The 15,720-nt window shown below is 41.1% G+C and overlaps 1 long non-coding RNA gene across 2 annotated transcripts in view; it reads right to left on the bottom strand.

Annotated features, from left to right (window-relative positions):
* LOC120398442 overlaps nt 1-15,720 on the bottom strand; it is a 114,606-nt gene that overhangs the window by 17,830 nt on the left and 81,056 nt on the right. Inside the window, exon 2 of one of the 2 annotated variants that reach the window (XR_005594414.1) lies at nt 9,942-10,039. The exons of the other annotated variant lie outside the window; for it this stretch is intronic. This is a non-coding gene — a long non-coding RNA (uncharacterized LOC120398442). The remainder of the gene's footprint in view (nt 1-9,941; nt 10,040-15,720) is intronic. 2 annotated transcript variants of the gene reach the window in all.

Raw genomic sequence — 15,720 nt, 5'->3', positions numbered from 1 at the left:
TGGCTGTGGGCAGGGGGTGTGGGGCTGGCTGCGGGCTGGGCAGGGCAGAGGGTGTGGGGCTGGCTGGAGACAGGGGGTGTGGGGCTGGCTGCGGGCAGGGCAGGGGTGTGGGGCTGGCTGGTTGCAGACAGAGGTGTGGGGCTGGCTGCGGGCAGGGCAGGGGGTGTGGGGCTGGCTGGCTGCGGGCAGGGGGTGTGGGGCTGGCTGGAGACAGGGGGTGTGGGGCTGGCTGCGGGCAGGTCAGGGCAGAGGTTGTGGGGCTGGCTGGCTGCGGGCAGGGGGTGTGGGGCTGGCTGCGGGCAGGGCAGGGGTTGAGGCAGGGGCTGGATGCGGGCAGGGTGGCAGGTAACAGGACCATCTCTAGATATTCTGGTGCCCTACGCAGCTCCTTCCCCCATGAAGGGAGGGGCCATGGTGCCCCCACCCTCTGTGGGGCAGGCGGGGGCACCCCAGGCTTCCATGGGGGGGGCAGGCCTCTGGGGGGGCGGAGCTGGCTTGGGGGACAGGGGGTAACCATCCCCCAAGCAGTCACCGGCGGCGCGGCTGGGGCTGGGTCTCTGCACTTCCCCCCGCTGATGAGTGCAGGCCTGGCCCTGCTGCAGAGTTCAGGGGAGTGGGGGTGGGGCTGAGCAGGGGCGGGAGCCCTGGGCAAAGCCAGAGCAGCAGGGAGCAGTGCAGTGCCCCCGGAAGCCAAAGGAGGAATGACATCACTTCCCGGCCAGGGGATGCTGATCAAAGCCATAGAGCCCCCTTGCACATTGGCGGAAAGAGGGTTACACATTTAGACAGGGCTGGGTGAGCCTCCCAGACATTGTGTGCACTAGGTGGCTGCCTTGTTTGCCTAGTGGTTGCACCGGCCCTGCAACCAAGGCGTAGTGCCAGGAGTGGGACAGAAATGGTGTGCAGTGGGATGTGGTTATCTTTGCTAAGATGTATCCAGTGATCCCCCAGGTGTTGTCTAGTGCTCTGGAGAGGCAGGTCCGTGTCCCTGGTCTGCTCCCCTTTAAATTGCAAGCACTGTCAAAAGCCAACCCCTGTTGTGTTCCCCATTACAGACATGTAAGTCTGCTGGAGGGGAGAAAACATCTCCCTGCATTATCTTCCATTGCACCCTTTGGCACACCCATGCAGTGGGGCAGCCATAATTTGATTTTCTATCTTGTCTATTTATACTGTAAGATATTTTGTGGGAGGGGCCATCTTTTATTATGTGTTTGTATGGCACCTAGCACAACTGAGCCCTGATTTTGATTAGGGCTAGGTGCTATTTAGATTACAAATATAATAACATGATAATGAAATATTAATACCAATACTACTAATACTGATGCTACTGACTTATTTAAAGGTTATTTGAACAAACATTAAAAATCAACACATGGAAAAGAAAATGTTTTTTCAAATCATTGTAAGGAGTAGGTAAGCATTAACTTTCAATTTCCTGTTTGCTGATTTTCATTGAATTCTATGACAAAAAATACTCAAAACTGTAACTCACATATGTAAAAACAATACAAAGTTAAATTATCAAAGTCTTCTAATGTTGATTTTCATAAAAGCTTGGCAAATAATTCAAAGTATTTTTAAAAAACAAAAAATAAAATAAATGAATTTGTTTCAAACAATCCTCATGCCCTTTTGTGTTAATTTTCTGCAAATATTTTAGTAAGTTACTTTATTGGCAGGAATAATTTCAGAAACAGCTAATGTAAATTAATGTTAGCTTAATATTTGTGGAAAGTAAATTTTAAATTTGCAAGTATTCATCCTGGGAAAAAATGTTTTAAGAATTGCACTTATCCAATTGAGGAACAGAATACCAAGTGTCCTGGGTCCTAGCAGAATTATTGTTGGGGACCATGTTTGTTGTCTGGATGCAGAAGTGAGATATTAAAATACTGTAGTCTCTTGGTGGTTATGCAACGGTTGAGTGGAGATTGCAAAGATCTTTGGTATGCATAAGAGGATCAATCCAACATTCATTGACAGGAACAGAAGTCTACCCATTTGCATCATTCCCTTGGAGAGGAAGAAATAAGTGTTGCCGCTGCCTTTGAAAGAAAGAAAGAAAGAAAGATGAACTGGAGGAAGATATCGCTGGATAGATGGCTATTGTAGTGTGTATTAAATAGGACAGTACAGTGTGGGTATGTGTTTCATCCTGGAAATGTGAAAGATACATAGTGTATGACTTAAAGGGTGTATCTGGAATATAAAGGCTAAGGGATAAAGGACAGAGAAGGGCAAAGTTAAGGTTGTTTGTGGCACTATAACTCTGAATTTCCTGCCTTTCAAACATTTTGTTTTTAAATTTATGTTATAAAGTTCTAATGTGATTATTTTTGTGCCAGGTATTCTTATTTATTACCCTAACCATAAGTTAATGAAGTTTTGTCAGTGGGGATATTACTATATTTTGATGGCCAACTGTAAATGTACACCTCTTGGTTATTAATAACCATGCCTCCTGGTAGTTACATACAGAAATTACTATGTTATCACAAGAATGATTACTTTCTGCCTTGACTTGCAGAGCTGGCGGGGGGCTGACTTTCTAAATCACCTATTATCAGCGCAACAGAAAGTAATGCAGGAGGAACAAAGTGATAGCATTTTAAAGTAACAGAAAGTGAGGAAATGGTAATAGCTCTTTACCCAAAAAAGGATGGTTTGGACATCTTCACTCAAATCAGTGTATGAAAAAGTTCCAGTGCAGCTTACTAATATGTCAAAGCCCAAACCACTTCATTCTGATTTAAAATATGCAATGACTGTGTAAATACTGATAAGAGCCTAGAAAAGGCTTTGTTGTGATTACCCAATTCATTTGTGTACCATATCTAAAGGGTAAGCATTGCAAGAATATGTAAAACTGAAGATTGCCATGGCAGAAATGATTAAATTGTATTAGTTAATTCACATGGTGGTTTTGTTTTTAAATTGAAAAATACTAAAAACTTTGCATCGGAAATGGTATCACTATAATCTCATAAATTTAAAAAAAATCTGAGATTAAATTACCATACATTTTCCATCTTTTCAATTCCAAATTATTGCCAGTTCACAGTTCCCAACAGTATTAAAGGAGCATGGGGTTGGCACTGAGAGATTGAGGCTGTATCAAAATTTATCTAGAGCTCAGATGCATGTAGAAAAAATCCCTCTGATATGTAAATGGCATGGAGAGAGGAAAGCAATCAGCCTCTGCTAGTATCACTCAGATAACCTCAGGGGTATAACTCTCAGCAGAAGTTCTACAGGTTCATCAAAGTTCTTGCTGCTCTGCCAAGGTGTAGACTGTCAGAGGGAGAAAAAAAAAGTTTGGTACCAAGATGCTGATATTGACAAAGTGGTTTTTAACCCATAAATTATACAATTTGACCCTATTGGCAGCATGTTTTCTTAGATAGAAATCTGATCCCTAAGGGTGTGCGTGCACACACACACACAGCGAGACAAAAGAAATAGAGAGAACATTTATTGATAGAGACCAGTGGAAGCCCCTTGGGCATATATACAGCATGCAAAGTATTAAAAGTATATATAAACTGAGTGATTTTATTAAAATAAACCCGTAACCAAATTACTGTGTTCAGAGGAAATTACATTTTATCCACACACTACAGCTCAATGTTTTCTAAAAGGCAAAATGATGAAATCTGAAAAAGAATATGCAACACTGATGAATTTCTATACAGGTATATACACTGTGCATAAAATATGCACACAGAATATAAGTGGCCAATGTCAATTATAAACAGAACTATTCACAACAATAAAAAAACACCCCACAACTAATGAGCCATTAGCCTGCCTACGTTAAATATTCTATTAATGTAATGTTATCTGTTGCAAAAATACTTTCTATATTATATAGTAATAACTCTTCATTAGAATTTTTTTGACAATGCACAAAAAAGGTATTAAAATATGGAAATATTTTGATGTCAATTTCTTTCTAAAATATGGCCACTGAGTTTTCTTAGTGGCAGAGCTATGCAAAGCAATCTGATTTCATATCCAGCAGCTTGTTTTTCCTAAATACCGTTCAAATGTAACTTATCGGTTTCCTGACATCATATCCTAATGTATAATAGGCAGAAAAGAGCTGTGACACAATTTCCCTGTCAATTCTGTGGCTGTGATGGCATCCCAATGTCTTCATGCGTCTGAAGAAGTGGGTTTTTTACCCATGAAAGCTTATGCCCAAATAAATCTGTTAGTCTTTAAGGTGCCACCGGACTCCTCATTGATTTTATCCCAGTGTAGAGTGAGTTATGATATAATTAATCTGCCGCCTAATATCCTCTACTAATGTTACAGTAGGAAGCATATGAATAAAGTGCAACATCTCTCTCATAATGACATTAGAATGTGAAAAATCAAAGAGTTATTATACTGTAATTTTGACTTCACACTTTCAGATTAAATAAATGTCAGAAGCCCAGTGAGATAGGAAACTTCATCTTAGCTTCACCCTCAATTTTTCAACAAGAGGCATGTTTTGTTTTTTTCATGTCCCCCTTGGTGCATTACAGCATTTGACATTTTGTGTCAGGTTTCATCAACGCATTGATATACATCTGATATCAATAGTCCAAAAACAATTTATTCTGGAAAAAAAAGGACTGTTCCAATGCTTTTCTTCTCTCCTTCCTTAATTTTAGATCATCAATATTAACTGAAAAATGATTGAGTTTTGTGTTTGCATGATTTTATATTTAATAGGACGGGGAATCCTAAGATTGAACTACTCATGAAACAAGGATATTTTCAGAAAAGAGGCAATAAGAATTTATTATCTGACTAGTAATGGATGAATTTCAAGATACTCAGAGGTTTAGTTCAGTGGAGTTCAGTCGGACTTTCCAAATGTAACCACAAATTCATTCAGGTTTGCTGATCATCCCAGGCTTCTTTTCCCAACAATTTCAGTCCCATACCTGTTCAAGGCTCACTCTTATATCACAGCCATAACTATTTAATGGAGTCCTGCAATGTCAACTTCCCAGTCTGACACAAATATAAAACATGGGTCTCATTAGGCTCTGTATCTATGTTTTAAATAGCCTCCTTTTTGTATCAGTTCATAAGGACTAACTCTTCCAACAGTAATGGAAGCACCATGATAGTATGTTTTACAGGAGGTACATACTGAGTGACTCAGCCAAGCAACTAAGTCAAAGATGATTATAGGTACAGGATTAATTTTTGCAGTCTAACACACCTAAGTATGCTTGAGCAATGGAATGAATGATGCAGTGCCTGCAAGTGTTTGGAGATTATATGAAACTGAGTTGGTTAATCTAGATTAGACTGATGCAATGCTGGGCGGAAACAACCAGGAAAATTGGCAAGCATTATATTAGCACCCTTGGCAAGGGTGCAGCCACCTTACTATATATGGCTCCTAAGGTCTGATAGCCTTGACACAGCTACTCACTATTTTTGTAGCGGCTGTCATCAGGAGCACTTTTCCCTTTTTCTGCCTGGCAAAAAGAGTGCAACTATTTCTTTCATGTACATTGTTACAATTATCCAGTCCTCTGTTCTGTTTATGTAATATGACCTCTAATCTACATCCTAATCACAGGATTTACCTAGGTGAGACCCTGTCTCCTAATATGCATTTATAGCTGAGAGAATAACTCATTTTTCAATTTTCTGACAGTTCTAAAAAAATATAATAAATAAAGGAAAAGGAAAAAAAATCAGTTCAGGTTGAACTGAATCAAAAAATTGTGAAAAGCCTGGATGAATCAAAAAAGAGCAATTTGGATTAAATTAAACACGTTTGTTTGACCCCTGCCGCTACAGCAGGCAGAGAAGGTTTTTGAACCTGGGTCTCCCATATCCTCGAGGAGTGCCCTAACCACGGGGCTAGAAGAAGTTATAAAAACATCAAATTTTGTGACTAGCATCTAAGCCTTAGAAAAAATAAATTAGCCCATACCTTTCAGAGAATTAATGGTAAATTCAAAAATAAGTTTGCATTGACCAAAACCACATTTGTCAGCAAATAAGCCATTTGTTGAAAAAAAAATATTTAGCACTATATGGACGGGAACTAGGGTTCATTTTATTGTAAAACAGGTCACCCTAAAAGTTGTGGTGCAGCAGTCTGACCAGAGCACCCTTCTTTAGCAACAGATACAATTCTTCTGAGTCACTACCACCAATTATGGTGCCTGAGAACAAGGCAACACACTCACAATCGTTGTAGAAAGTCGACTACGGAATTTTAAGTCTAATGTTAAACAAAAGTGGTTTAGTTATGAGATAATGGGCTCAATTCAATACTGCCTTGCACCTTATCTACATGCCAACATCTGGGAAAAGACTGAATAAAGTAGGAGTAAAATGCTGCCACTGGTGCAAGCGAATGAGGCATTTTGATTTGGAAGTGATCTATATCCACTTTGCATTCACATTGTACATACTTAAATAACCACAAAATGCAAAACAGTAAATTTTCAGGTCATATACCTGCCACCAAGAAATCAAAACAATAAGTACTGTAACACTGCAATAAACATTTGGTAGATACGAGAATGCTCAATGAGAAAAGCCTGCCTAATATGAATTAAGTGAAATCTGGGTTTTTTTTAATATTGTGTCCCTTAATGGAAAGTTTTGACATGAAATATGACTGTGTGCAGAAATGCTTTAGACATTTTCATTTATTTTTCATTTGTTTGTCTAACTTGAGCTTCTTCCATGTGTGTAAACAGCTCAAAGTGTGCTGTTAATGAAATTCTCAAAAACCTTCACTGTAGGAAGCAGTACAGTGCAAGGTACATAGGCTTCCTGAATGTCTTGAATAGTAGCAAAAATCCTTCAATACAGCACGTTCCTTTGAACTGCTGCCACTGCAACTGAAACCCAATACCAGCAATGGCAGATATCATGTAAGGTGATGAGCAAGGGCCAGCTATGATTTCACCTCCATAATAAATACTGACTTTATTAGTGGTAACCCCAAGGTTTTTATTAGCATAGGATGTGCCCGAAAAATCAAAGCTGAACTATTTTAATATTGCTCTGCTCTCTAGCGATGAATGATTCCAGATTTTCCAAGACGTCTATGCCTAATTTGTGTCTCTAAATACCATCACTGATCATGCACTCATGGCAAGCTAGGCACCTAACCAGCCAAATACATATGCAAATACCAGATTTGTAATCTCAATCATGGTGCTTTCATGCACAGATAAGACACATATAATTATGTGCATGCAAATGCTTGCACATATCTTTGAAAATCAGGCCCATATTGTTTGCATCCACAATACCCTATGCTGCAATATCAGCGCTCACATGCTATCACTTGTCTAGTTTGTAAATAGTGTATATAGCAGATCACTCAGAGAAACTTAGAATACTTCAGGAAATGGTAGATATTCAATATGTAGTGCTCCTCCACAAGAAGTCAGTATTGAACCAAAACACCACCGGAGGAATTAAGTCACTATACTGTTGAAGATGCTGCCTTCCAGATGAAATACAGAAACCAAGGTCCTACTGACTCTCAATTGTGAAAAATCTCATGACATGTTTTACAACAGTTGTAAAGCCCTGATCTGCCCAAACTCTAACTGACTAATACTTCATACATTCCTCCCTGCAGTTACAACTAGGTATAATATATTTTTATTTATGTCTTAAATAGTTGTGTGGTGTTACACATAAGCAATCATTCCACTCCACACCAGAGACAGCTGCATTTCAGTGAAAGATGAATTGATTCCTTTCCATAAAATGGATTTGGATCATTTGGGAGGAAAAATAGCAACATATATTGTTACGTTCCAGCTGCCCATATATGGCCTTAAAATAGACAGCAAACTTAAGTTGTCTTGGGAGACAGACCAGTCCTCGCTTACAGACAGCCCCCCAACCTGAAGTAAATACCAACAACCGCATACCATACAACATAAACACTAACCCAGGAACCTATCCTTGCCACAAAGCCCGATGCTAACACTGTCCACATATCTATTCAAGTGACACCATCATAGGACCTAACCACATCAGCCACGCCATCAGGGGCTCGTTCACCTGCACATCTACAATGTGATATATGCATTTAGGGATGATTAACAGGAATTTTAGTTATAAGCTGGGGACGCACCAGTTGGAAGTAACGGAAGAGGAGAAGGACCTCGGAGTCCTGGTTGATCGCAGGATGACTATGAGTAGGCAATGTGATGTGGCCGTTAAAAAAGCTAATGTGGTCTTGGGATGCATTAGGCGAGGTATTTCTAGTAGAGATAAGGAGGTGCTAGTTCCGTTATACAAGGCGTTGGTGAGACCTCATTTGGAGTACTGTGTGCAGTTTTGGTCTCCCATGTTTAAGAAGGATGAATTCAAACTGGAACGGGTACAAAGAAGGGCCACTAGAATGATCCGAGGAATGGAAAGCCTGTCGTATGAAAAGAGACTTGAGGATCTCGGTTTGTTTTCCTTAACCAAAAGAAGGTTGAGAGGAGATATGATTGCTCTCTTTAAATATATCAGAGGGATAAATACCAGGGAGGGAGACTAATTATTTCAGCTCAGTACTAATGTGGACACGAGAACAAATGGATATAAATTGGCAGTTGGGAAGTTTAGGCTTGAAATTAGACAAAGGTTTCTAACCATCAGGGGAGTGAAATTCTGGAACAGCCTACCGAGGGAAACAGTGGGGGCGAAGGACCTCTCTGGCTTTAAGTTTAAGCTTGATAAGTTTATGGAGGGAATGGTTTGATAGGATAACACTATTTAGTCAATAGGTCAATAACGTGCCACCACTGGTAATTAGTACCGAGGGTCAATGTTGGGATATTGAAAGTCTTTTTCCCGAGTGTCTGGCTGGAGAGTCTTGCCCACATGCTCGGGGTTCAGCTGATCGCCATATTTGGGGCCGGGAAGAAATTTTCCTCCAGGGTAGATTGGCAGTGGTCCTGGAGGTTTTTCGCCTTCCTCCGCAGCATGGGGCAGGGGTCGCTTGCTGGACGATTACCTGCTACTTGAAGTCTTTAAACCAGGATTTGGGGACTGCAACAGCTGAGTCAAGGGAGAGAATTATTTCAAGAGTGGGTGGGTCAGCTTTTGTGGCCTGCATTTTGCGGGAGGTCAGACTAGATGATCATAATGGTCCCTTCTGATCTTAAGTTCTATGATTCTATGTGCCAGAAATGCCCTTCTGCCATATACATTGGCCAAACTGGACAGTCTCTATACAAAAGAATAAATGGACACAAATCTGACAAGCGGAATCATAACTTTCAAAAACCAGTAGGAGAACACTTCAACCTCTCTAACCACTCAGTGACAGACTTGAAGGTGGCAATTTTACAACAAAAAAACTTCAAAAACAGACTCCAAAGAGGGACTGCTGAACTTGAATTAATATGCAAATTAGATACAATTAATTTAGGTTTGAACAAAGACTGGGAATGGTTGAGCCATTACACTAATTTAATCTATTTCCCTATGTTAAGTATCCTCACATCTTCTATGGGTCATCTTGATTATCAATTCAAAAGTTTTTTTTCTCCTGCTGCTGATAGCTCATCTCAATTGATTGGCCTCTTACAGTTGGTATGGCTACTTCCACCTTTTCATGTTCTCTGTATGTATAAATATCTTCTTGCTGTATGTTCCAGTCTATGCATTCAATGAAGTGGGCTGTAGCCCATGAAAGCTTATGCTCAAATGAATTTGTTAGTCTCTAAGGTGCCACAAGTACTCCTGTTCTTTTTGCGGATACAGACTAACACAGCTGCTACTCTGAAACCTTAAGTTGATATTAACAGGTATAACTATTCTCTATTCTTTGTCATATATATTTAGTGTCTGTAAAACTAAGGTGTATGCTGGATGGTAAGTTACAAAGCACAAAATAGGTTACACCCCCCCAGCATGCCTCTGGTCTTAGAACTGTGCAGGGAGGATACCTTTCATTCTAGGGCAGTAGGACCCAGAGGGTGCTTCCCCCTATACACAGTTTGGCCTTGGAGGAAAACTGCAGAGAGGAACAAGTCAGAGTGTCCAGCTGGAAGGAGAAGAAACAGTCAAAGCAGGAACTTTCAGACAGGTAGGGTATGTCTATATTGCAATAAAACATGTCAGCTGACTCAGGCTGTGGGGCTATGTGCATTATGTGGACCTTGGTGAATGTCACCCATCCTCTTACAGTGTGCTCAAACTAGTAAAATACTAATGAGAAAGCAAGTCATATAGAACAATATGAGATATCAGGCTCCGTATCAAATGAAGGTTAAACAGATGATGAATAAATATCTTCAAGATTAACATCCTTATAGTGCCTCTTTAAGGAACTATCACCAAACACATTACAATCTGTGCATTATTAACCAACTATCTCCTGGGAGTCATGCAATTTTCATATGCTATACAACATACCTTTAAGGACTGACTGCCTTATATGGCAGATTTTGTGGGTCTTTACATCTTTTAATTCCAAAATACAATTGGCACTGTGTGAAAAGCTATTTTTGTAATGCCAAGACATTTGCATGCCAATGCAAGATGCCAGTTCTATATTAAAAAGGCATGTATACCATTGTAAGCCAGCTGCCTCATCTAGCTGTTTGCAGTTCTAAAATATAATAAAGCTCTTTATTAGATATGCAGAAATTAAATTTGAATCTGGAAGGTTTTATATCTAAATGGGTCTTTCCAATATTTGTAGAAAAGCCATGTATTTTCAAGTATTCCTATCCAGAGAACTGTGTAGCAAGTTCATTGAAAAAACAGATTATTTACATGTCTGTGCTTGGTTTTAAATGTAAGCTTTATCTATTCTGGGATTTTTATTAGATGTTGGGATGTATGGCAGGAGAAGCCACACACATCTAAGAAGGAGGATAGAAGGGTAACTAAAGAGTCTCTTAATGAGTCTGCGAATCAACATTTTTTTGGGGAAAAAAACAAACGTTCAGATGAAAATGAATATTATGGCTCTCTGAAAATTCAAAATGGACAGAAAAGGACCAGATGTCATAATGCCATAAGATTATCTATTACAAAAATATTATATTATAAACAGCTGTACCCTATAAATGCCAGGTTTTAGGTCTGACTCTACCATGTGGTACCATATGGTTTTAGCATCTGGTCAAATCTCATTTTGCTGCCTGAACACATGATGTAATCTAGAATACACATATCCATAATTATTCAACTAGTGTATGTGAAGCCTAAGCAGATGCTATGGATTCATTTGGTATTTATCTGGGATATGTGAGTGCAGGGGTTCCAGAGGTCTTCCAGTGTTGCAGATATTTGCCCAGCCCTTATTTTTATTGCTGTCTGTTGGACGTTTTCCTTTTGGATTGTGGATGATGCCACGTAGGATTTTGATCACAGTTCCAATATTATTTACATTTTGATGGTAGTCACAGTTTAGCGAAGGAAAAGCAAGAGATCAAACAATAGTTTCACTTGTGATCAAATATGGTAACAGTAGAGTCCGTTGGCGATATGTTATCTTAATGTATCCATGGGAACCTCTGCATGGGAGCCCCCTGCCACACTCTGAACTCCTTGGTCCCAGCCTGAAGCCCACACCCCAGTCCAGAGTCCGTACCCCTCCCACACCCCAACCCACTGCCTCAGCCTGGCACATCTCTCATTCCCAACCCCACCCCAGAGCCCGCACTCCCAGTCGGAGCCCTCACCCCACCCCACATCCTAAACCCATGCCCCAGCACAGAGCACCCTCCCACACCTTGAACCCCTCATTTATGGCCCCACCTCAGAGCCCGCACCCCTGGCTGGAGCCCTCACACCCTCCCACACCCCAAGCCCCTGCCTCAGCCCAGTGAAATGAGCGAGTGAGTAAAGGTGGGGGAGAGCGAGCGATGGAGTGAGTGGGGGCTGGGCCTCAGGGCAGGGGCAGAGCAGGGCCAAGGGTGTTCAGTTTTCTGCAAGTTGAAAGTTGGCAACCCTAGAGAGAAAGGATGTGATGCTAAGCAACCGTGGATGACTGATGCAATAGTAAGCCCAATACATGCAAGAAGAGCGCACAAAGATAGGAGAAGTGAGGAATACTGAAAGTTACACAAACAAATCCCCCCCCAAAAAAAACATGCAAAGAGAGAAAGTAAAATAATTAGAATAAAGATGTGATAAAATTGAAGAATCTGAAACCAGAAACAATCACAAAAATTCATTGCACAGTAAAAAGAACTATAAATAGATACAGAGCTAATTATTACAGACTGTCCCTGACAGACCCATAGCATAGTTTACTGAACACTAAATATTCAACTATTGCAGCACATTAAATCCATATCATATGCCTAGGTACCATCCACCACAGTATCCCTATCAGGAAGGCCCTAGGTTTACAGGTCCGAAATATTACAATGATGTTAGTACAATGAGAGCAGATTATTAGGCTATTCAAGGCTCTAGTCTGAACTTTTAATTAATGAGAAAAATTACATTTAGCAATTCTCATTAAAATTACTGTTATAGTTTTGAAAAACTTAGTAAAAGTAATGTGTGTCATTTCACAAAGTAAAAACTCCCTTTAGTGGTTGACTGGCCATTCATGACAATGATGGCCCAATCAAGGAGATGCAACAAATACTTTAGATTTTTATAGGTCCCCTAAACTTGCTATCATTGGTGTACACATTAGTCTATTGCAGATTAGTTTTATGGAGGCATGTCTCATTTTGCAGCAAGCAACATTTTGCAGATGTTTCCAGAGACCCGAGTTGAGTGCTTGTGCAGTTAAACAATGTGTCATGCAGGACAAACCAAACTTCTCCTGAGTATTTGCTAAATATTGCTTCCTCAAAAATGCATCAGATGAAAATGATTACTCTATTTTGGATTGAGACATAGTAGCACTGGGCCTGATGAGCTTTTCACAATCTCACTGTTGCAGAAATAGGGGTAGATCCATCTCTAGTCTTCCAGAAGGTATTGCAGTAATAAAATTCTGATTGGAATCAGATGAAAAAAAATCACTTTGAATTTAATAGGCTGTTCCACTCATTAGCGCACAAGAGAGAGATAGAGATGAATTCCAAACTTTAATTTCAACATCCCCAAAATTCTTGGATAGTGGATTTGTTTATGTGGTGCTCTAGTTCAGTCCTTTCTCCAGAAAATGCCATGATCCCTTGCTAGCTTGCAGAAGACTCAAGTTGATGGTAACTTCAGCAGCCTAACCAGTTACTTACTGAACACATCAGGAAGTGAAGTGGGTATCATTACACTGGCTCTGACCACAACAGATGGCTAAAGATGGGGAGAGAAGTCCAGGACTGCTGGAAAAGAGGAAATTATTGAGAAAATGGTTTCAGGCTAACCCTAAACAGATTTGAGTCTTCAAGAGTCTCACAACTCAGTTTTAGGTCTGCAGCAAACCCCAAAACATGGTGAGATTATAGTAAACCCTAATACCACAGTAGGAACTGCAACTCTGCTTTATGCTGCTACAAGAAGGTTTTGATTGTGCTGGATAATCAGCAACCTCATATGTCCTAGGTGGGAGTTTTGGCTTTCACAAAATATTATGCTAGTACATAGTATTGTGTACCTGCATTTTTTAGCCATCTATTAAGAAGGCATTGTGCCAGAGTGCTACTTGATATGCCAATTTCACTAGGGCTTCACTTCAAAATAAAGATAACTTTAGGTGGGCAGGCTGCATACATAACCTAAGTGCCATCAATTCTGCACAAAATAATGTATTTGTTTCAGCAGTTCAAAATGTAATCTATGCCTATTTAAACTATATTTCTACATATATGTCATATGAACAAACAAATCCCTGAGATGGAGAGGAAAGAAAAAAAATCAAGGTTTACAGGGTCACTTGTGACTATCAGGACAAGTTGCACTGTAAGTATCACCTGGAAATTCTGTTAAAACTACATAGAATATTAAAATATATGCTCCCCAAGTTTTCAAACAATTCACTGCATTGGCATTAAATGATACTTTTAGCTGTTTATCAGGTAGCTCCTCTAGCATCCAGATTTATCAGTCCCAGGTCCTCCTGTGCATTGATCACTGAAGGGACTCGCATTAAAGGATCATAGAAGAAAGGGTAGATGTGAACAAGATTGTGCCTGATGGTCACCACAAGTATTACAATGATCTTGATAAAGATCCTTGTTGCACTGATAGTTTTAAGCACAAAGCTTGTACTAGAAGTGTCTTGGCTCAAACACACAGCATGGAAATAGTCTGTTTGAATCCTGTTTTGGGGGATGCATATATGACTCATGAAATTGACAGAAGAGAAGAACTCTACCAGCTAGAATTCCATTAAGGTTTTCATTATCAATTTCAGTTTTTTGGCATGCCCAGAGATTTCAGCTCTATGGCTGCTGTGTCACCTCCTGACCTCTATTTAGTACTAGGAATTGAATGGAATATATATATATTGTGCTATGGGATACTCTCCAGCCATTATGTGAAATAGCCTGCTTACTAGTGTGTGTGTGTGTGTGTGTGTGTGTGTGTGTGTGTGTGTGTGTGTGTGTGTGTGTGTGTGTGTGTGTGTGTGTGTGTGTTGGGGCGGGGTTGTGCAAAAGGCCAGTATAAATCTATCCCAGGGAGTTCTGAATGGTTCTGTCACATGCCTACTCCTGATGGTTTCCAGAATCCATCTCTTCAATGTTGTGAGCAATCATTTGTTTTTGAGGTGCAGTAGCATGCTATCCGATATTGTTCCTCACTTCAGATGCAGCGCTCTTATAGTCATGCAAATATGTTATGTGGAAGTGACATGTTTATTCCCTGGACCATCCTCTGACTGTTCCATCTTCCTCTTTTCCATTAGCTTCTGCTTCTTTTGTATTTGAGGACTGCTCAACTTTGCTGCATGCTTGTATTCTTTAGTGGGTTGGAGGGACATCTTAGCCTTTTTGTAGAACTTTGCCACTATTTTGTTTGCTGGCTTCCTCAAAAATTTTCTTCTTGCACAGACTGAAGAAGCCAACAGATGAATGGGTTGAAATAGGTGTTCCAGTTCCCTACCCTGATAAGACTGCACTGAAGGCCACTGTCCTAGATGAGAAACATTGCATCAAGGAATGCATAAGAAACAGTGGTGCAAGTGGAATCCATTTCTTACTGGTATGGGGGGGCAGCAGCTAACAGGGGGCATGTGACCACCTCACGTGACCCTCCACGTGACTCCTCCCCCAGCCCAGACCCCACGCTCTTGCCATCCCTTCCCCATGATCCACTCCCCTTACCTGGGGATGCAGGGACTCTGTCCTCCTTCTGCTGTGCCGGAGACTGTGGAACCACAGCAGCGAAAGGAGCAGAACGCCAGCATCTCCTCTGGCAGCTGTACCACCCCTCAGCCTCACCACAACCCTGTCCTCCGGTGGGACTGCTGCTGTACAGACGGAACCGGAGAAACAGGGCTGGGGTTCTGCTCCTTTCCCTGCTGTGGTTCCTGGGAGAGCTCTCCCGGGAACCGCAGTGGTAAAAGCAGCAGAACATGGGGCCACCAGTTGGCTCCACACCGGCAGCTCCCCCAGGGTGGCTGTATTGGCCCCAGCCACACCCCCAGCCCTGTCCTCCAGCGGGGCTGCTATACAGACTGAAGAGACCCTACATGGAAGGGCTGGGAGTGACACAGATGCACCAGCGGCCCCACATTCTGCTCCTCCTGTGTCTTTCCAGTAAGCCGTATCAGCTATAAGTATCTTGCTGGTGGGGCATACTTGCACTGCT

Source organism: Mauremys reevesii, linkage group 2 (assembly GCF_016161935.1).
Source record: "Mauremys reevesii isolate NIE-2019 linkage group 2, ASM1616193v1, whole genome shotgun sequence".
Lineage (NCBI taxonomy): Eukaryota > Metazoa > Chordata > Testudines > Geoemydidae > Mauremys > Mauremys reevesii.
The sequence above is the reverse complement of the archived record's forward strand: the minus strand, read 5'-3'. Positions and strand labels throughout refer to the sequence as shown.